Source organism: Corvus brachyrhynchos, unplaced genomic scaffold (assembly GCF_000691975.1).
Source record: "Corvus brachyrhynchos isolate BGI_N302 unplaced genomic scaffold, ASM69197v1 scaffold7, whole genome shotgun sequence".
Lineage (NCBI taxonomy): Eukaryota > Metazoa > Chordata > Aves > Passeriformes > Corvidae > Corvus > Corvus brachyrhynchos.
In genome coordinates this window covers 5485744-5501243 of record NW_008239054.1, presented here as the reverse complement: position 1 = coordinate 5501243, position 15500 = coordinate 5485744, and the positions used below count along the sequence as shown (strand labels likewise).

General features: G+C 37.0%; 1 long non-coding RNA gene across 1 annotated transcript in view; it reads right to left on the bottom strand.

The window, feature by feature from the left end:
- LOC108447867 overlaps positions 1-15493 on the bottom strand; it is a 25093-nt gene extending 9600 nt beyond the window's left edge. Inside the window, exon 1 of the long non-coding RNA XR_001863567.1 lies at positions 15274-15493. This is a non-coding gene — a long non-coding RNA (uncharacterized LOC108447867). The remainder of the gene's footprint in view (positions 1-15273) is intronic.
- Positions 15494-15500: the final 7 nt, after the last annotated feature.

Below are 15500 nucleotides of genomic sequence, written 5' to 3'. Positions count from 1 at the left end.
TGCGCCTAACTCTACAGATGAGCTGAAGATCTGTTCCCACCCCTTCTGTCATTAAGATTGCAGGACATTTGAACACTATTTCCATAGCCAACAGGGGGTATGTCGTGCCTACAAAATGTTTGTTAAGTACGAATATAAGTACTTCAGCTAACCACATTCTTCTGGCAATCTCAGACAACGTGTCCCTTAGCATCAAAATCTTCTACCACCCATCAGAGAACCCCTCCCACGACATTCACATACAAGTGCATAACTGTAACAGTTTCTGTCTTTCCCAAAACCAAAGGGAAACATCCAAATGTGAGACTATTTTTTTTTCAGTCAAGTGGATTAAAATACTAAACCTACTAAGGATGCAGGAGAGAAACTTGTCGGTCCAGTCACAGGGGGCAAATGCAAGAGGGAAACTCTGAAAGCTAAATTCAGTCTGCTAGGTAGGGGACTAAAGTCCCTGACCTGCATAGTAACATTGTCTAAATTCATGCAGGTTCTGAGGGGCAGGCAGAGACCCATAATCTCCGTGTATGGCAAAGAAAGAGCCTACATTAGGAAGACTTGGCTGAACCTTCATTGTAACTGAACCAAACTGTCAGCAGTGGAAACTAAAATAGTTACATGAGGTCTCTAAAGTGGAAGTTTGACTGGCAGCAAATGTCAAGCCCTGTGTAAGACATTTTAGAGTCTGAGTAGAAGGATAATTGATGGGCTTGTGTTCCTAGGCTGCTGACTTCTTGTGAGGGGTGAATTAGGATATGCTCTGAACTGGCAGTTACACGTGCAGAAGTCATATAGGATTGTTAAGGCCATTTCTGTGGCAAAGGCTGCCTCTAGCATGGCTACATCCTTGTAGCCTGTGTGTTCTTTATCTCTGCAGCTCAGAAGGATGTAGTGGATATAGAGAATGTGCATACAAGAGAAGAAAAACTGAAATGGTCAAGGAGATGGAGTAGTAGCTACATCACAAGGACAGGTTGGCAGAAGGCTAAGGAAAGGGCATGACCAGGGGTTATGAATTCAAAGGGGCAGATTAACAGAAATGTAAAGCGGTTGTTCACTAAATTCAGCAATAGGTGAATGCTGCAGCAGTAAGTAAGGTGGCTCCAAGCTAGTACAATGTGGATTTAAAATAAAATAACTGTTCTACCAGTGGTTGGAGAATATCCGGAACTTGGTGCTCAGGGAGGCAGTAGAAGCAGGAAGATCTGAAGAAGAAAAGGTACAGAAAAAATTCATAAAAAACAGGGTCACAAATAGATCCTAAAAACATGTGTTAAGATCTCACATGCAATATTCTAATACAGTAGCTGTAGAAGCTGGTGGAGTACATGAGTTATGGCTTGCAAGTTAGCCAGACTTATGTATTCTGCTAAAATGGCATCCTTTGACCTGCCCATGACATAGCACTAGGCTAGGTGGACATCTGGCCTGCCCTAGGGAGGACATTTCTCATTAACAGTGAAATCTTAACACAGTGAAATATCTTTTGTACTGTGCCAATGATTGACTTGACAATGATATTGAAACTAATCCTGAGAACAGCTGATCATCACTTCAACAGTGGAAATGTTGCCTGAAAGCCTTAACGTCTGATGTTTGTCCTTGGTGGCTGTAAATATTCACCTGGGCTTCTTCACCTTAATCAGCTCGTACCTTGTTCTTCCAAGCACACTTCTCACAGATACTTACACCATGCAGATAAACAAACTGTCCAGTGAACAGGAATTCAGCTGTAATGGCTCAATATGAAGAGAGATGTCATCAAGCATAATGTCAACAAGAGAAGAAAGATTCATTCCATGTGCCTTAAAAAAGTAAAAGTGTTTAGCTAAGACTTAGGTGTAGTAGTCAGCTCAATTTCCCAAGGGATTTTATTCCAGTCTTCGTGTGGCACGCTGGCTACAATTCTCTGACTAGGACATGAGAATGGATCTGCCACTGTAGGTGAGGACTTAAGCAGCACACCATAGCTGCTCCTCGAGAGATCATAAAACACCAAAAGGTGTCACAAATTTTTGTGAATGTCCAGCACAGAACATGCTCTTGAAATCAAATTACAAATACTCTCCAGCATTCTAAAAGGCATTCTAGATACAGTGATGCTATTTCACTGTGCTTTCCTATTTCAAAACAGCAACCACAGCTATGCTTGTTTTCATTCAGCAAGGACTGGTTCTAAATAATGTAAACTGCTCAGGTAACTGAATGTTAGAGTATTTGAGTTCCAAAGATTTACTATTCACTACATAAAGAATTGTTTCCTTTTATCACTTTTAAATTTGCTAACACTCAGAGTAATTGAGTGTCTTCTTGTTCGCACATTATGAGACTAAATTAAGAGCATCAAACCATCTATCTTCATTACACAATTCACTAGTCAGTATATCTGTTCATTCTTTCTTTTTCTAAATTACTTAAGTTAGCTTGTTCACACCAGTTTACATGCACTGCTTGCCCTGCTAATTTCTCTGTTCTCAATATTTTCTTCCCATTCATCTTTTGATAGTTCAAAAGGAAGTTGATATGAGTATCTTGTTTTCATGTAGTTGCTGAGTCAGAATTTTACTAATTCCAAACTAAACAGGCCATTTTTTATCTATGTTCACAGGCATGGGCTTTGCATCTTTTTTCATGACAGCTCTTACAGACTATTATGGACTATCCTCAACCTTTGTGTGGACTGATGACTAAATTTTCTCCTCCCCTTCTTTCTTGGCATGATAAAATGAATGGAGAACAAAATCTTGACCTCTGCTGAAAGCAGGAAGGATAGAGGTTGGCTGTAGAAAGTGATTGGAACAAATTAGGATCTTCCCCAGATAGGCAGAAAAACTTCCTTTATTCTTTGAGTTGTGTTTTCCCAGAAATTGCAGTAAATAGGATGGGAGAGGCACTGACTGAACAAGTAACTATTTTAAGCACATTCTGTTTCTTGAGGAATCAGTTCCTTATCAGTGTTATTTTCTACCTTCATAGTTGGCAAATCAAAGAGAGCAAGAAAATGCATCTAAAAAGGTAGAGAAGGACAGATGAAAAATGTATTCCCAGAAGCATAATATCTACATGATATGACATTTACCCTGACTGCAATGAATCTAATTTTCAATCTAGTTCAACAGAGCCCTGCCAAGTCACTTCACTGGGTCCAAAGGAAGAGATGATTCCCAAAAGCAAGACTATTCTACTAGAATGCCTGTTTTTAAATTATGATATTGCCTTAAGAGCCAAATTACAAATGTGGTGTAAGGAAAATAAGTAATAAGAAAATAATTACAAGGTACCAGTTATCCCAGCACTTGACCATACTGGGGCATTGTAGTATAAACAGGGTCAAATGAGAAATGGCATAAGGTTACTATCAATCAGGAGTGTTCAGCACCTATGACTGAATAGAAAGTGGGTAATACTAGGGTTATGTTAACAATTTCTGTATTCCTCTCCAAATCATGAGAGTCACAGTGACTGGGGACACAGAAAAGTAAACCAGAAAGAATGCAGCAGCAGCAAACTCAATAATGATAACAGATTTCAATCATATATAGCCTGGCTAAACATCCAGTTAGGGCACAAGAGAGATTACACTCTAGTATCTCATCCAGAGATGCTGAAAGCCCCTCTTTGGAGTTTTTAGTTAGGAAATCCAAGAGAAGACAGCTAGTGCTTACCTTACACCCAGCACTGACTGGGATACTGTTCAAAATTTTGCTACCAAATACCTACTCTGCAGGAGCTGACAGATTGTAATCACACATTCATTGTCTGGTGGGATCAGGGATAAGGGGGAGTGGGACTCTAGTTTCAAATGGGGAAATCATCTAACGTGACAATATATTAAAAATAAAGTAGGAGATGCATTTGAAAAGTTATAATACTTGGAAGTAGCTTGGAGATTGCTTGCTGACCACAAAAACATCCCACCACAAGGTTGACACAGAGGCAGGAATGTCGTGAAAGTATACGGAAAGAATTCCATGCAACGAACAATCGAAAAGCTAAAATGCTTCAGCTTGGAAAAGTGATAATCAAGGATGGATGAGATGGAAGTCTGTGAACTTAATGAGTATCTGTAAACTTAATGAAGATGCAGAAAAGGAAGTAAGTTCCCTTGCAAGAAGTTAAAACCATGAAACAAAACAAAAGGATCTGTTTCTTTGTGCACAGCACACAGTACCTCTGCTACAGGGTCTGGCAGATGTGAGAAGTCAGTCCAGCCTTTTCTTCCACTAGTATAAGGTTTGTAGAAGAAAAATTCATTAAGAGTTTTAAAATAAACTGACGATTTGATCTTCAGCCATATCTGAATCACAAATGGTTCAAGGCCAGGGGAGAATTTAAAGGAACTACCAAAACACCTTTCCTTCTTTCTTATAATCTTCCCTCGACATCTGGTGTTGTCCAAGAATGATACTGATGCAGAGAGACCTTTGGTCTGACATAGTGCAGTCATTTTTACATTTTTATGAAGAACAAATCAATAACATGAGTTGTAGCAAATTGCAAGGACCAGATGGTACTCACCTAGGAGTTTCAAAAGGACTAAAATATGAAAAAGATGCACTGCAGTAAGTGATTCAGTTAAAATATAAAATGCCCTTGGTAGCATGGGTAGTGGGAAATAAAGTTTCAGTTCATAGAAAGGCTCTCAGACTGAACTATGGAAGTTCAGACTAGAAAGCTTGGTTTCCATGCTGGAGAAAATGGTAGAAAATAGAATAAAAAATAGACTAAGTCTATAGATAGGTGTGAACATAAAGAGGAAGAAATAATTTGCCTCTTGTAAGTATATTTTTGGAGTTTATTCAAAGAATCAATGACCAAGTGGAAAATAGTTGCTTGACACTGGCTTTTCAGGAAGTTTTTAATAAGATTTTTCAGTAAAGATTTATAATGAAACTAAGTTTCCATGGACTAATAATAGATATATAGAAAGATAGAAAGCAGATAAATAAAAAGTTGATGATATTAACACCAGAATAAGATAACACTAGGGTGCTGGGACTTCCATTTTACAACAAGCATTAATGATCTAAGAGAGAGGATACTTGGGTGACAACACTGTAGGACACACTCATAATACTGAGTGACTGGGAAATAAAATGGTAGACAATATCATGTTGGTAAATTCAAAGTAATGTACATGAGAAAATAAACCTCACTGTTCATATGCACCAATGAGCTCTAAACTAAATTTTACCACTCACAGAATCCTGGAACCTCAAGCCAATCCACTGAGGTGTTCAGAAAAGCAAGCAAATTTTAGGAGTTAAAATGAATGGAATGGAAAAAAAACCATTTTGTCTGAGTTATGTAGACTACTCAAGAACTTGTACACAGTTTATATTTCTAGCCCACTCACCTCAGAAGTATATAGTAAGATAGTACATCTACAGGAAAGGGTAGTAAAAGTGTACAAAAACTGTTTATGAAGACTGAGCTAAAAGATTTGTATTTTTTACTCCAAATTAAGAAATTAAAAGTAAGGAATCCACAGAGAGGTAATTGATGAAGTACAGGATCATGACTTTAAGATTTTGTGTGAAACAAGGAGGATTGGTAAGGAAGTGCTGCTCAGACAAGTGAGTAGTCATCAAGTGAGATTACCAATAGCAGGCACAAATCAAATTCCCTGAGAGTTGTTACCCCTAAGTACATTCACCTCCAAGTAAAAAGATCCCTAAATGGAGGACATCCTGGAAGATTCACAACTATCTAGGCAGAAATACATGCTCTTCTTGGCCTGCTCACTCTTCTTCAGATGGAAATCTCCAAAAGGATATAGGAGTGGGAAAATTGTTAAGAGACCTAAATTATCATCCCCAAGCATTTTCAATAGCACTGCCAAAACTCTAAGAGATGATGAATGAACTGGATTTTTCCACCATATGATTGTTTATTCTAGAAAAACAGAATTTTTCATTAATATTACGTAACAGAGATGGCCTGTCACTGCAATGTAACTGCATTTTTGAAAAAGATGTCTTGTAAGTGTCACTGGCTACTTTTGAATTTATTGTAATACACACAGATTTCCTTTGGACTAAAGTCCCTAATTTTTTGAGTCTAAACAAAGAGGTGTTTGGTATACTCAGTACAATTCAATGTAAAATGACTGTCTAAAGACATTGCTACTTCTACCACTTGCTTTCTTTTCTAGTATATTACCTTCCTTTTGCTCTGTTTCCTCCCTTCCCCTCCTGTTCTGAAACAGCTACTAATTCCTGCTTCTCCATGTTTTCTCTCTCACCCCTACACCTTTTCTCCTTTGCCTTTGCTTTCGGGTGAATTTGTTAAATAGATAACAGTGGCAATGAAGTGTCATCATTAACAGGGGATAAGAGAGTTCATAGCCTTGAGTCACTATTTGGAGTAGGTCTAAGATTTGAACAGACACTGCTGTTTCATCTATAGCTCCATTCACATCTGGAAGACCTCCACAGTATATATTAAAAGTATATATTTGGTATTATTACTTGCTTATAGAAAATCTTCTGTACTAGATGATCTAAATGCATGATCCAAAGCCAGTGGATGCTGTGTTTAACATAGGGCTGATAGATTCCACTTTTTGCATAAAAAAGAGAGCATGTTAAAGGGGAGGATATTTTTTTTTGTCATTTGTTAGTTTTCCTTCAAAGAACTGTCAACTATCTCCGACGTGACAGAACTTTCAGAAAGATAGTCTACCATATTTAAATTATCACCATTACCTTTGGCCCCGAGTAAAACTGCTCACAGTAAACATTAATTTCTCAGGATGACATTTAAGGGAGGGAGGGAATCTTGAGTCCATGGAGTGTTCTGGACTAGACAGACATGTTCTTAATATACCTTTTTTATAGTTCTCCACAGAAATTAGGCCATGTTGTGTTTAGGAATATAATTAAACTCCCCTTTCTTCTAGCTCTATTAATAGAATGTGCAAAAGTATCTGGTGAATGGATTTGATGGGCACATTTGTAGGTTTCAGAAATGAGTCTTAGATCTCTTGACCCAGTTCACAGTTCCTGTCACAATTCTCTCTCTAATATTTTCTATGGATACTTACACACCACCTGAAACTTAGGGTGGCTAAAGCACATGCCTAATACTTTATTCTTGTTCCCCTTTCAGTGTGGTTATGGCCTTTCTTAGGTTGATACCTATTTGTGCCATCTCTTATTTTGCCCTTTTATTAAACACTTCAGAACCAGATGGAATGTTTTTGTAATGTCTTTCAGTATATTTCATCTAATATATCCTTTCATGTTTGTTCATGTTCTTATTACCTAGTATCTCAACTTTCATAATACATTTTCATCTGTCTTTTGAAAGTATTACCTTACTAATATCCAATCAGAATTAAGCTGAAAAGACAATTTTCTTTGCCTGTATTTTTTAATATTTTAGCCTTTTTATTTCATCTATTCAGAAGTTAATATAAAGCTTTATTTGCATCACTCTGTTCAGTTTTGAACCAATTGAAAAGAGTCTGAAAGACAGCGCTGAGATTGATGAGAAGGTTTGTGGAAATACTTGATGAGTTAGAGTTGTTTAACCTAAAGAGGAGATTGAAGATAGGCATGAAAGTATTCACCTATGCAAAAGGCTGCTGCAGGATGGAAAAGAAAAATCTGTTTTCCACATTCAAGTTGGATAGAACAGGAAATAATGGGTTTCAATTGCAACAGGGAAGATTTAGGTTACTAATATGAATTTTTTTTATAGTGATCAAAGTTAGCGAAGCATGGGAACAGATTGTCTGAGGATTCTGTGAAACTTCTCCTTTGGAGACATATAAAAATAACTTGGACCAATATATACCTGAGGTGATATTTGCCTTGTTGATTATGCCTTCTGGCAGGAAAGATGGATTAGATGTTCTCTTCATGCAACCTTCCAGCCTATTATGATTATAATGTTTATATTTCTAAATTTATCCACTCTCTAGAGAGCTTTGAAGACCAAGAACTAAGATCTCAAATTTGATTTGATAACTGAGGAACAGTCAGTGCTTAATCAAAGAAAAAAAGTTGCTTGTTGAAGTGCATCTACTGTATTTAAATGTTAAGACATTGGAAATTTTTCTATATATAGGAACGTATTCCCATGTGAAGTGTATTACTGTAATAGCCTGATTCAAAAGATAAAAAATATATGGCTCACTGTGGGCACACTAGCAGCTGACAAGCTGGAATACTGCCTCCTCACTATCCACAGATGAAAGAAAGTGCAGCAGCTGTTACTATTCAGGTAGCTGGTAGTGATGAAGAGCCCAGGAGGAGCCTGAGGCGGTGTACTGCCTTGACAATTGCAGGACAGATGGCCTTAGTTGTGATTTATATTACTAAATATTTTCCTCTTTCCACCTCTGTGTTGCCTGAATCTAACATCGTTCAGGTGGTCTTCACCCAGGGTATGACTCGGGTAATGAGGCATTACTCTTGTAAGAGGTGCAGAATTATATACTACTGGCATGTGTGTAAGACTACACAGGACCTTTTGTTCAACAGTCAGTCTTAAGTGCTTGTAAATTAATCTTTTCTATAGTTTTGAATTATGGTATTTTTATTCCTTCTAGGAGTAAGATTGTGTGACTAGCAGGTTTCAATAAGGCGACTGCAGAACAGGCAATCATCCATTCATCCAGTCAGAAAGCCTGCTTTAAACTTCCCTGCAGTAATGCTGCACTCCCAGTAGCAGAAACCTGACATTCAGCCAGAGCACTCCTAAACAAATTTCTTCTCCATGTAAAAATTTCTTCTCAATTTAAAATTAGTGAAGAAAAGGTTTCATGGCATGAATTGCAGAACTTTGATCTTCTTAACTCTAAAGCACAGTTTTGAGAGAAAAATTCAAAGTTCCAACTTGATTAAATCCAAAAACATTTCTAAGATTTTTTTTTTTTTTTTTTTTTGGGACAGATGAATTAAATAGGAAAGGGAATTTATTTTTGAGTATTAAGATGCAGATTAGAAATTTTATGAATTGACAAAATGCATTTACGCTCCAGAATAATTCAGCTAAATACACTTTAGCATTAGAAAAAGGAAGGATAGATCACTTAGTTTTGGCTATGAGGTAGGACACACTGTCTTTCTAGGTCCTGCCTTGTTGTAAATCTGCTTTTCTTTTTCTATAAATACAAAAAGTGTTTGGTTTTTTTTATATGATTCCTTAAAAAATAGAAATTACTGAGAGAAAACAATTGAAAGGATGTTTTCCTTCATGGATGTAGATATGGTTCTGAAACGTCCCAATCAAGATAGCAGTTTGAAAGACTCTGGACAGAAGATGCTATTTTTTTTTTTTCTTTATTGAGATTTTCAGCAAAAAATATATTGTATTAGATATTATATAGAATACTTACCTATATACACACACACATTTATATATGTATGCATATATATACAGGTCATAGAAAAGGATGGAAGAGGCCTCTGGAGATCATCTAGGAAGGTTAACTTCAGAGTTAGAGCATGCTGCTCATAGTCTTTTCAAATCAGGTTTAGAAAAATCTCTTTCCACTGCTTAACTACCTTCATTGTGAATTTTTTATTCCTCATATTATGTAGTCAGTATTTTCCTTGCTTCAGCTTGTTGACTGTTGACTCATTTTTGCTCTGCATGGGTAAGAGTCTGGCTCTGTCTTTTTAATAACTGCCACTTTAGATAGAATAGTTTTATGGGAGTTGTTTAAACTAGGACATTTATGGAGAAATTAATACATTTTCATTTTCTACCAGATTATTTGCCAATCACGACATTTTTTAAGCAATTGTCTGTTTCCTTTACTGTAAAGTTAGAAGCCTTGACATCTGACAAAATTCTAAATTCTTTCAGAGGTACTGAAAGCATCATAGAATCACAATAAAGGTTCCATCAAGAAAAATAATGGATGCTGGCTCTTCTCTATACAGGTCTCTTGGCTGTTCCACTCTCAGCAGCTGTTTGACTTGCCATACATATTTAGATATAGTATTCTCATAAGTTGCTTCAGTTAATATTAAAGCACAGTAGAAAAGAAAGGAGGATTCAGCCTTGGGAAGAAAAAAAATTATTACAGGATCTAAGCAAAACAATTGGCCATAGAACAAATGTGTGCAACATAAACCTTCATGACTTACAAGTATCTAGCCAATTACAGTTCTAAAAAAGAGAAAGCAAACACTAAAAAACAACTTTCTTGGGCAGGGGGTCAGACACAAAGAAAAGAAAGAAAAAGCAATCATCTTCTCTATTTTTCAAACAACAGCCTCATCTTATTTTCTTTTTTCATTAAAATAACTGAATTCTGAAAAGTTCTAGTCAGACATTATTTTTTGTCAGCTAGAGGGCCTACTTCTCCACAACTGTGATTCTTTTTTACTAACATCAAAGGGTCTTCATTTGTACCAAAACACATGATCTGCGGTGTTATGTTCTGCCCTCATAATTTCCTGTATTTTTAAAAATATTTTTAAATTATGTAAAGGTCAGAAAAAAGAATCCTCATCTTTCTTCCAATTATTTGTATGCAAAGGGTCTTTTTTAGCAAGGTTTTTCAGACCCAACTGGAAAGTTTAAGGAAAGGACATGTGAGACTTCAGAGATAATGTGCTATTTTACGCTTGGATTATGCTCATGCAGTCTGGAGCCGCACATATGTTTAACTCATGTCCTGTAAAGTGTTCATGGTGAAAAAAAATAAAAATCCATACATATTTGTTTTATTATAACGAACGGTAAAAGTCAAGATATGTAATCATTGATTCCAAATGTAGTGGCTACTGCCTGAAGTACAAATCTAGCATCACTGAGGAAACCTGCTTTGTAGAAGGCAGGTGAGGTATTTTTTACATCAATATAGCTGCATTTTCATCCTTTTTTATAAAGACATTGAAAATTATTTTTCAGATATCCTGCCTGTATAACAAACTATTTTTGATCAGATTACTTTTGATAAGTTTTTTTCATCATCTCTCACCACTCAATTTTTAGAATATTTAGTTTAGAATTATAACTAGACACTAAAGGCAAATAATTTCCTTTTTTTGTCTGACCATAAAAAATATTTAAAAAGCAGGATCTCAAATGGACAGAGGAAATTTTAGAGAAGCTGGAGATGTTCCTGAAGAAGACTGTCAGCAGAGGTAATTACTGGATTTTTGAGACAGGAATGCACAAATTTCAAAAGGAAAAAAATGTAAAACATCACAAAGATAAAAAAATGGTAGTGATCTCATTTTCATCAAGGTGTAGACTTAGTACACTGAAAAATACTCTGGTGAAAGAACTAAAATAGAGTTCTATTGGGCAATGTGTGCCATGCAATAAACAGAGCCGAGGAATATTCTCAATGCTGAAGTTAATGAGCATCTGACTCTTCATTGCAAGGCATCCCACCTGAGCCTCTCAAACATAAGCTCTCCAAATAATGTTTCCATTATGTTAATAGAGGTGATTTTTTCAATAAAAGAATCAGAAATTGTGCTCTGTTTGGCTAAAAAGGTGCAAACTGTTACCCACAAAACAATATTCAATCACTCTGAGGCACCTTCAGACATCAGCACTGCTGCTGTAAAGGGTCCAGTAGCTCTCATTGTGACATGATGCATCCTATGGCTCAGCTGCGTTCACCTGCCCTGGCTCTCTGTCTGAGGCTCCCAGAGCCTCTTGCAATTTTTCCCTCATGGAATTTGGATGAAGCACTGGCTGCTTTCCTGCCAAATGTGTCTGTGTGCCTTGAGGACTTGATATGACCACTGAACCAATCTCTCAGGATACCACCATTGCATGTGACCACTGCGTCTCATTACAAATGCCCAACATCTATTTCTGGGAAGTGGTGGCACTAAATGCAAGTGACATTTATCTTTTTATTTCACACTGTGCCACCTGATACATCTGGAGGCCCTAAATCTTTGGCATGAACTTTCTCATGGGGCAAACATGCTGATTTTCATTCATTCTCTACAGAAGAGAATATTACTGTGAAACCTTATGTCTCAGCAGCCCTGCATTGTATTTTGAGACTTGAATATGACTATGTAGCATTTTGGTATGTTTCTAATTATGAGATCAATCTTCAGAAACCCATTAGATCAGTGATAAGAAAGCCTATATCTTTGATATTTTACAATAGATATTTTGAATTTTTTTGCAAGTACCTACAAGAAAAATTCCATAGATATTTGATAGATAGGATATAAACATAGAACATGGTCTTCTTTTTCTTTCTTAATGCAACTATAAAAGACTGGGAACTTTTTTTTTTTTTTTTTGCTAAAATACTTAGGCTTTCATACTTGCATAGAAAAACGTCACTCTGATTTCCCACACTTGACATCACATATTTATGCAAGTTCTGTAGTTCTGTGGCATCTGTTGAACTTCAGCCATCTGGACTCATGTTCTAGCCTTAGGCATCCATAACCTAGCAATATTTAACACATCTCTTTCCATATAGAAATTCATTTGGCATCTTCTGAGTTGCTGTTTTGAGCAACGGTCTAGTAAAACCAACAGTCTAGTAGAGTTCAATTAGACCTTTGCTCAAAACAGCAACTCAGAAGATGCCAAATGGAGGAAAGTCTGTAGTAAAGTTTTTCCTTTCAGATTTGTTTGTAAACTCTGTTTCAAATACTGACATATTCCACTTTTCAGCTAGCTTGAAGACAGTACACAGATAAAATGGTGTGTACTCTCTCCCTGAAAAACCTAAATCAGCACATAGATATGAAAGCTACTTCTGACCTGTTCTGAAGTCATAATCATAGTGTTTAAATCAGGACAATCAGGTGCTACACTGTCAAATGGATTGACATCAAATGTTATGAGGTTTGATGAATCTAGGACAAAGTGGGTTGTTTTATCACTTCATGGTATTGTGCATGTCAAATGGCCACAAGGAAGTAACACAAGAGTTTAGAGTGCCTTAAATCGAAATATCCTATGGTGATAACAAATGCATATCTTTAGGTCAGATTTTTGATCTAACATTTTATTAGGCTGCATGATATTTTCTCATCTATTCTTTTCAGCACAGCAAATGAGTATGTCATACCACATATCTAGTTCATAGCTTTTCTGACAAATGTTATATGGAAGAGTGGACCTTATACCAAGCTTTTCAGTATTTTTAAGTATATCACTGCAAGGGCTTCACCTGTTTTATGATAGTTTATACATGTTAGGATTTAAATTTAAAATTTTATTAATGCAATAATTGTCCTTGTTTTTCAATCTTCTGATGAAGTATCTAATGAAGAACAAGCACTCAAAGTGGTCTTTTGTGTAATTCTTGTCATATGAGAACAGAAGGAATCTCAGCAGCTCTGTGATAATTCAGATCCCCACCCTTTGAGTCCTTGTTTTCTCATACTGTCACTAAGTAATCTATGGTTCTTTTGAATCTGTGTCTTCCACAGCAGGATCTTGATTTTTGTGTAGCCAAAATGCAAATAAGCACTTTCTTGTGCTTATTCTTCTCTCAATACTTCTTTTTTTTTTTTTTCAAAAGTATTTCTCTGGAAAATAAACATAATGATCCTCATAGAATGGTTATGATTACTGGTAAAAAATTCTTTAGCAATACAAGCCTTCAGTCATCACAGGTATAGTTAACACAGAACCTAACGATCTTGCATGATTATGTTCAAAGATTTCTTTCTTCTTTCCTCAGGAAGTAGCTGAGAGCAGTCTAGGATTGGTATGTGGGTCCTGCTTGTAGCAACTCCATGTCAGTGTAATTTGAATACAGTTTTCAACCAGGACATTAAATACAATTAATTGTAAGAAATACATAGAAGCATAGAATGTCTTAGGTTGGAAGGGACTTTAATGATCATTTATTTCCAACCCCCCTTCCATGGACAGGGGCACCTTCCACGAGACCAGTTGCTCAGAGCCCCACCCAGCCTGGCCTTGAACACCTTCAGGGATGAGATATCCACAACTTCTCTGGGCAACCAGTTCTAGTGCCTCACCAACCTCACAGTAAAGAGTTTCTTTCTAATATTTAATATAAACCTCTTTCAGTTTGAAACCATTCCCCCTTGTCCTGTCACTACATGGTTTTGTAAATAGTTTCTTTCCATGTTTCTTGTAGGCTCCCTTCAGGGACTGGAAGGCCACAATTAGATCACCCCGAATCTTCAAGGATATTCATGAAATTAATTTAATTGCAAATAAATTACTTAGACCAGTTTCTTTGGTTGATTGAAATAGTGTTCTCTGCTCTTCTTACCCTTCAAGGAAGGTATGTCTGTTTCTTTGCAGAGATATGTGGACATTTTGTTTCAGCCTAGTCTAACTGATGCTTGTATATTGTTCTCATGACCTCCAGCAACCTTTCTAAGTGTAGTAATGTCATCTAGGCAATTCTGGAGTCCAGCCTGCCTCTTGAGAATCAAAAGTACTGTTTGCAAAATACATATATATACAGCATTTTTTACACTTATTGGATTGCTTATTCTATAAGCAATTCTTTGTTTTCACACAAAACCCTGCAGAAATCCATGATCTTTAGAGAGAAATAAATGCAGGCATGCTGTCTCTACAGGACAGATACAGCAAATAAAGAGACACTATCACATATTGCTTCAATAGCCTGATTTGGTGTGCACATGTGGGATTTTGGGAGATTGCTTTAGAGTTTGTTTCACCAGTGTAACAAAATCATTAACAGTGCATGACTACAACTACTCATGTTCAAAACAGAACCCATTCTCCTGGCCAAATCACATATTTTAGATAGGGATCCATGACAATGGCAAAAGATAATGTCAATCCTTTCCTCAAAGTTTGCATTTCTCTTGTAGGATCATAATAATTTTCAGGTTTTGTGTAGTTTTTCATCAACAACATAGTTTTCCTTGTATTTTAATAGTTTCTCAACCCTGTAGCTTTACAAATATCGAATCACTGCCAATTTTCTCAGCCTCTGCTCTAAGCTCCAAACTTTCCTAATTCCACTCAAGTTGCAAGAGTGACAATAGGTCTGATTCAAGTGGTAAATACTCTCTAATGCCTGGTGTTACTGTAATCATGCCATATGCCATGTTCTATGACCATTTTAGCTGTCCAGGTTGCATGGGAGAATCAGCTTCCTTGCAACAGTTTCTCAGACCTGATCTGTGTTGACAAAGCTTAAAGCATTCAGCTAAGGTGAGTCCTTTAGACCAAGGGAGAAAGAATGAACATGAATGAAACAATATTTAACACCTGCGAAGACTGAGCACAGAGTACATGCTGGCTTCTGCTCCAAGACAATATAAAAGCAGCAACACTCATTCCTCAAAAAGCTCCGTTGCAAATTACCAGTTCGTCGTTTTCCAACGCTGAGCCAAGTCCTGTAACAGATTGTAGGCACAGGTTGGAGGTGCACGAGCAGTACGTACTGATGTCGGAGGCAGAGGGATTTCCTCTTTATTACCAATTTTGCCTGCCCCATGGAACCGTGCACCAGCTCGTGGCGATCTGAGGGCTGTGGAGAGGCGGGAGCGAGCGGGCCAGCATGGCCCCGGGGCCGGGCGGGCCAGCATGGC